Genomic DNA, 6,268 nt, shown 5'->3' with positions numbered 1-6,268 from the left:
ATGGGGGAAGAGGGAGAAGGGGGAAAGAGCCCACCTGTCCCAGCTGTTTCTGCCGCAGCTCTTTAATGAGTTACCATGATGGTTACCTCTCAGCCTACCCCTGCTCTTTGCATTTACTGTCTCTGAGCTTGATGTTTCCTTGGGAAAACCCACTCTCGCCTCCGAGTTCTTGCATTGCAGTGCAATGCTCTCATCTGTCTGCTAGCCCAAAGTCATTGCCTTTCTTACTTGTTCGGATTTCTCAAAATGTATTTCACTTTTTCTTGTTCCCCATGGTTGCTGTGATTTCGTTCTTTTTACATTTATTTTTGGCCACATAATACATTCACATGGTTACAAAGGTAAATGGCGTAAGAGAACGAATGTGCAACGTAAAGTCTCCCGTCGACTGCTTTCTCCCAGTCCTCCATTGTCACCCAGTGTCGTCTCTTAGATCTCTTGCAGAGATGCCTTTGCGTGCATTCAAGCAAGTACATAGATATTCTCCTCCACCCTTATTTTACACACAGTAGTATACAATACATTGTTCTACGTCTTTGTTTTTTCATTTAACAATATATTTTGGAGATCATTCCACGTCAGCAAATGCTTCTTTATTCTTTCTTTCTTTTTTTTTTTTTTTTACAACTGCATAGTATTCCACTGTATGATGATATACCATAACTTATTTAACTAGTTCCCTATTGACGAACATTTAGGTTGTTTCCAGTCATATGATATTAGACAATGCGGCAACAGCAACAACAACAAAAAACCCGTACGTATTCATTTTTTAAAGTTTCCTTTCAGACATTTCTGTGGGATCTGGAAGGCAAAAAGAAATCACACTTTTTAAAACATTAAACAATCAACATGTTGACCTAAACACATCACACTAAAAGGAAGATAATTTAAAAGTCATTGTTTATTTTCTATTAGCCAATGGAAAATGAAAGTTTCCGTGATCGACGCATAGCAAATTATTTGCGGTACACGTCTTCTTCAAAGCCAGACATTGCATTTTCAAGCTTCCAATGCAAAGCCCTACCTGGCCTTGAGAATCTTTGTTGCCCCATGTGTGGTTCTCCATGTAGGTCTGCAGCAAAAAGCCAGAGATGATGTGTTCTCTGGTGCCTCCATCCACAATGCTGCCGTTGTTGGCTAGATTGGTAAGAAGCAATTACAGGAGACATTTCTTTCTATTAGTTCATTTGCTCAAATCAACATTCACTGAGTGTCTGCTGCGGGCCAGGTGCTGAACTGGATGCTGGGGAGACAAGGATAGAGATGATAGTGCCAGGGCACCTGGGTGGCTCAGTCAGTGGAGCGTCTGACTCTTGATTTCAGCTCAGATCGTGATCCCAGCATCGTGGGATTGAGCCCTGCATCGGGCTCTGCCCGGAGCATGGAGCCTGCTTAAGATTCTCTCTCTCTCCCTCTGCTCCTCTCCCCGCCTCGTGCTCTCTCTCTCTCTCTAAAATAAAATAAAGTAAAATAAAATAATGGTGGTCCCTACCTTGCCAGGAGCTCCCAGTTCAGAGAAGCCAACCAGTACAGGAGCAGACAAACATAAAACAAAGTGAGAAGTGCCACAGTAGAGGGGAACACAGACTGCTGTGGGAACATTAAGGAGGAGTACCTACCCAGCCAGAGGGCTGGAATAGAAAGAATATCAGAGGAGCTTCGCTAGGAGGAGAGATCCCTGCCATCGCTTTGTATCCTGGCTTCTAGCACTCCACTGACAAATCCCAGCGTTCAACATCCATCTACTGTCCTTGGCTTTTCTAATCCAGAACCTCCTATCCTTTTTCATTGTGCAGCCATCTTCTAGTTGACTATATTGACTCTGACACTCCAAAGGCTCAGGAGGAGTAAGGTAGGAGGGGGTTCGGGATAATCAGCATTGACAAATGATGTTGGGGACAGGGATACTTGGAAGGTTGGCCTGGTTGTAGGTATTAGTTTTGCCAGCGTGACCGTAATCCTCAATCTCTCTTCTTACCAGCTGCCTATCTCCCTCCCAGATCCCCAAAGTGAATTTTGTTGGCAAATGCTTGCTCCTTGTTTCTGACTTGGGAGGCACTTTACCTCCGTGCCCCATTTGTGTAAGAAAAATAAAGCTATATTTATCTATATGCCTAGATGGAAAAGGCACACAGGTAACACCGATTGCCACTGGGGGGTATAACTGGAGGCTGGCATGATGTTTACAATGAACGTATTTTGCTTTTGTAATAACTTTTAAAAAAAATTTGTTTTTAAATTTTTTTATTAAAAAAATTTTTTTTACATTTATTTGTTTTTGAGAGACAGAGATAGAGCACAGGTGTGGAAGGGGCAGACAGAGAGGGAGACACAGAATCCAAAGCAGGCTCCAGGCTCCGAGCCATCAGCCCAGAGCCCGACGCGGGGCTCGAACCCACAAGCCGGGAGATGATGACCTGAGCCGAAGTCGGACGCCTAACCGACCGAGCCACCCAGGTGCCCCTGTAATAATTTACTTTTCCATAAACTTTTTACTTAAATAAACCTTTACAGACAGAAAAGCGCACAACTCATAAGCTTAATGAATTTTCATGAAGTGAACACGCCCGTCGGAATCATCACCCAGATGTAGACCTTTGCCTCTGAAACCCCCCTTCTCGGTCACCTCTACTTCTCACAAAGGTAACCGCTGTGCTGCCTTCTGTCACCAAAGATAGCTCTGGCCGGGAGTTCTAGTTGCTTCTTATCCTTGCTAGCACTTGGTACCGTCTGTATTATTTAATAGGTCTGTAATATTATCTCATTAGAATTTTGATTTGTATTTCCCTGATGGCTAATGACGTTGAACATCTTTGTATGTGCTCATTTGCCACCCATATGTCCTCTTTGTTGCTAGCATCTTTCAAAAACATAGAACGCGATCATTTAAAACAACAAAAATATAGAACGTGGTCATGTAAAACAATTGCTTGAAAATACTAATGCCACTAACTTGACTAGGGGTCTTTAAGTGTAACAATCCTTCTGAGGGGCGGATATGGGGGTGGGAATAGCCAGAATTCGGTAGCAGACATTACAGACTACTCTGCTTGCTGTGAGATCTTGGGTAAACTATTTAACCTTTTGGTTCCTTAGGTCGCTTTGTTTATAAAGCAGAGGTAACAATAGTTCCTGCTTCAGAGGGTGGTCCTGAGAATTAGATGAGAAAATTATATAAGGCAATCTGCTCCATGCCTGACACGGTAAATGTTCGTCCATGTTCTCTCTACCTATCTGGCCAAGCCTGGAAAGACAAGGGAGAGAAGGTCGTCCTTGAGGCAGTCAGCAGCTTAGTATCTGACGGAGAATGGGTGAGTGATCCCTCTTTTTCTGGCTCTAAGGGAAAAAAAAAAAAAAAACCCTTCAGAGTTGTGTTCTGGATGCAGGATTCTGTCCCCTCACTCCCTGCTGTGCTCCCCACCCCCAACCAGCACAAGGAAAATTCTAGAAGAAATTTCTAGTCACAACTGGGCTGTTGGAAGCTGCTGCGTCCCTCGTATGAGTTTAACACCTCCTGCTGTGCGTCTAACAGAAAGACACAAGTCCCGTGGACTCTTTCTGTATAATTCACAAAGGTCTTCCCATTGATGTCTCCTATGGCAGGACTGCCTGAGGTGCCTTGTGGCTGACACCAAGTGGTCAACATCCATGTAGCAAATATTGGCTCGGCACTTAGCAAGCGCTGGGCTCTCTGACAGGTCTGGGGAACTAAAACGAAGAAGAAAGAGCTACTAGTTAAGGAGATAGGAAAGCAAGGAGTCAACCGCAGTGCACTGGGGAAGCATCAGAACAAGGCAAGTAGATGGGGTTGTGGGAGCACGCAGGAGGAGTGGGGGTGAAGTGTGACAGGGCCAGGGCAGGTTCCTGGAGGAGGTAATGTTAGAACCCTGAGGGAATTTTCTGGGTGCCCTCCAGGTACAGGAAATAACACACGCAAAGACCCGGAGACCGAGCATCTTTCTTCCTGTGAGGCTGCATGCTTGGGACCAAAGCCTTGCTCCGGGCTCTGCATAGCACCCCAGCTTCTTCCAATGGGCCCTTAAGGTGGAGCACAGGCTATTAGGGCTTTATAGGTAGACAAAATCCCCTCTGCTCCAGAGTGAAGATCAGGGATCAAGTACACCCTAGGTGGGTATGTTATTGGCACTCGTTTTCCTTGAGAAATCAGCCTGATATGAACATATAAGGCTTGTCTGTGTGGTTGAAGCCCACCCTTAACCTCCTTCTTTCTGGTCTCAGCTTGCCTTCTATACCTCCCTTAGAGCTCCAGAGCCCTGGTAGGCTGGCCCCAAGCTCCTATGCACCGAGACCCCCCACCACACAGCCTTTCCTTGGGCCCCTCTTAATTTACCCCTACCCAATCCTTCTTCTTGACTTCACAGGTTCAGGGTTCTCTCCTGACTTTCTCATTCTGTCTCTCCCCAACTTCTAACTACTACTCTCCAGGCTGCCCTCGTTAGTCCCGACCCTGGGCTCCAGCAGTCCCTCTGCCCCGTCCTGTGGTTCACTCCTGGGGCTTTTTCTGAAACAGCACTCCTGCTCCCCACTCATTTCCTAATATCCTCACAGGAGACTGTCTTCTTGGTGGGGACCCCACTCAGAGAACCTCTGGTGCTCCCACAGGGTCTCCTGGGGCCGGCCCCATGGTTTCGTAAATGGGGAAATTGAGGCTCGGAGAGAGGGGACGACTTACCAAAGTCATGCAGCAAGTTAGTGGCAGAGCAGAGACTAGCCCAGGCCTCCAGACTTCCAGCCAATGCTCTTCCCCGGGAATCAGGCCGCCCCTTCACAAGGCTCAGGTCTTCTAGCCGACATTTGCTCCCACCCACTGACTGCACGGTACACCATCTCTGTAAGCACTTCCTTCCTGAGTCAGTTCATTAAGACTGCAGCTGGCCCGTCCAGGCTTCTGACTCAGCAGCCTCGCAAAGAACATCCAACCATGTCTGCATTCAATTGAGGAAATGCCAGGGGCAGGAAGCATTTCTTTTTCCTGGCAGAGTGGAGGGTACAGAAGGAGATGAAGAGATTCAATTAAATGGTAAGATGTCAGGGACCACGGTAGGGGTGGGGTGAGGAGGAGAAGGGCTGTATCAAAGGATTTGGGATTAGTAGTTAAATACATTTTGGTACCAAAGTAGAGTTACTGGTGTAGAGGGACCCCTGTGATGCACTGTTAGTACAAATGTCATGGCAAAAATAGAATGTTTCCATAGTTCCACTTAAGGCTGCAAAGTAAAAGGAAGGTGAGAGTGTCTCCAAAGTGCCTATGAGTACTAATTAGAAATGAGCTGTATGTTCCTCTCCATTCTCTGCACCCATGTTAATTTTTATCTACAGGTTGGTAGCTGGAAACAATTACCACAACCTTTGAGATCTGCTGGGGCTCAAGCATTCACCTGCCAATAAATGGAGTTGAGAACTTTTCTCCTTCACAATGTCCCACAGTGAACGGTGCCATCTTGCTAAGTGTAGACTTAGAACAGCTTCCACCAGAGCACATCTATATCTCATCCAACATCTAATCCTCAAGGATTTTTTTTTAAAGTAATCTCTATGCCCAACGTGGGGCTTGAACTCACAACCTTGATATCAAGAGTTGCACGCTCCACCGACTGAGCCAACCAGGTGCCCTTCCAACCAAGGATTTTGACGTCAAGATGCCTTCTGACCCGGAAGGGCAGGAAGCCCTGACACCCCCTATTGTGACAAGGTCATGGGTGCCTGGATACCTTTCTCCCAAATTGGGAGAACCAATCATATCTGAAGCATGTTCCAGTAAATAATGGGGGGTGACACTTGTACACGGTCGAATAGCATCCACCCAAAATTCTTGTCCACGGGAATCTGTGAATGTGACTTTATCTGGAAATAGAATCTTTGCAGATATTAGTTAAATCCAGATGAGGCTATACTGAATTAGGGTGGGCTCCAATCCAATGACTGGTGTCCTTATAAGAAGAGGACAGTTTGGCCACAGACATACACCGATGCTGCCAGAAGCCAAGTGGCATCAAGGATTGTTGGCAACCGCCAGAGGCTGGGAGAGGCAAGGAAAGATTGATTCTTCCTTAGAGCCTTCAGAGGGACTGTGGCCCTGCTGACACCTTGATCTTGAACTTCTGGCCTCCAGAACTGTGTGAGAATAACCTTCTGTTGTTTCAAGCTACCTGGTTTGTGGTAGCATATGTGTGGAGTGTGTAAGCTTGCTGTAGGGTTATGGAAGCCACTGGAAACAAATACAACACTTATATGGAAAAAGTTG

General features: G+C 46.2%; 1 long non-coding RNA gene across 2 annotated transcripts; it reads right to left on the bottom strand.

Moving 5' to 3' along the window:
* Positions 1-231: 231 nt before the first annotated feature.
* Positions 232-4,938, bottom strand: LOC123594893. 2 transcript variants are annotated; one of them, XR_006710926.1, is made up of 4 exons: positions 4,697-4,938; positions 3,085-3,339; positions 1,028-1,246; positions 232-804 (listed from the first exon to the last, which is right to left on the bottom strand). It is a non-coding gene; the product is annotated as an uncharacterized LOC123594893 (long non-coding RNA). The 2 variants fall into 2 exon arrangements; XR_006710927.1 differs by having other exon boundaries at positions 1,028-1,140.
* Positions 4,939-6,268: the final 1,330 nt, after the last annotated feature.

Source organism: Leopardus geoffroyi, chromosome X (assembly GCF_018350155.1).
Source record: "Leopardus geoffroyi isolate Oge1 chromosome X, O.geoffroyi_Oge1_pat1.0, whole genome shotgun sequence".
NCBI lineage: Eukaryota > Metazoa > Chordata > Mammalia > Carnivora > Felidae > Leopardus > Leopardus geoffroyi.
Note: the sequence above shows the minus strand (reverse complement) of the source record. Positions and strands in the feature narration are given on the sequence as shown.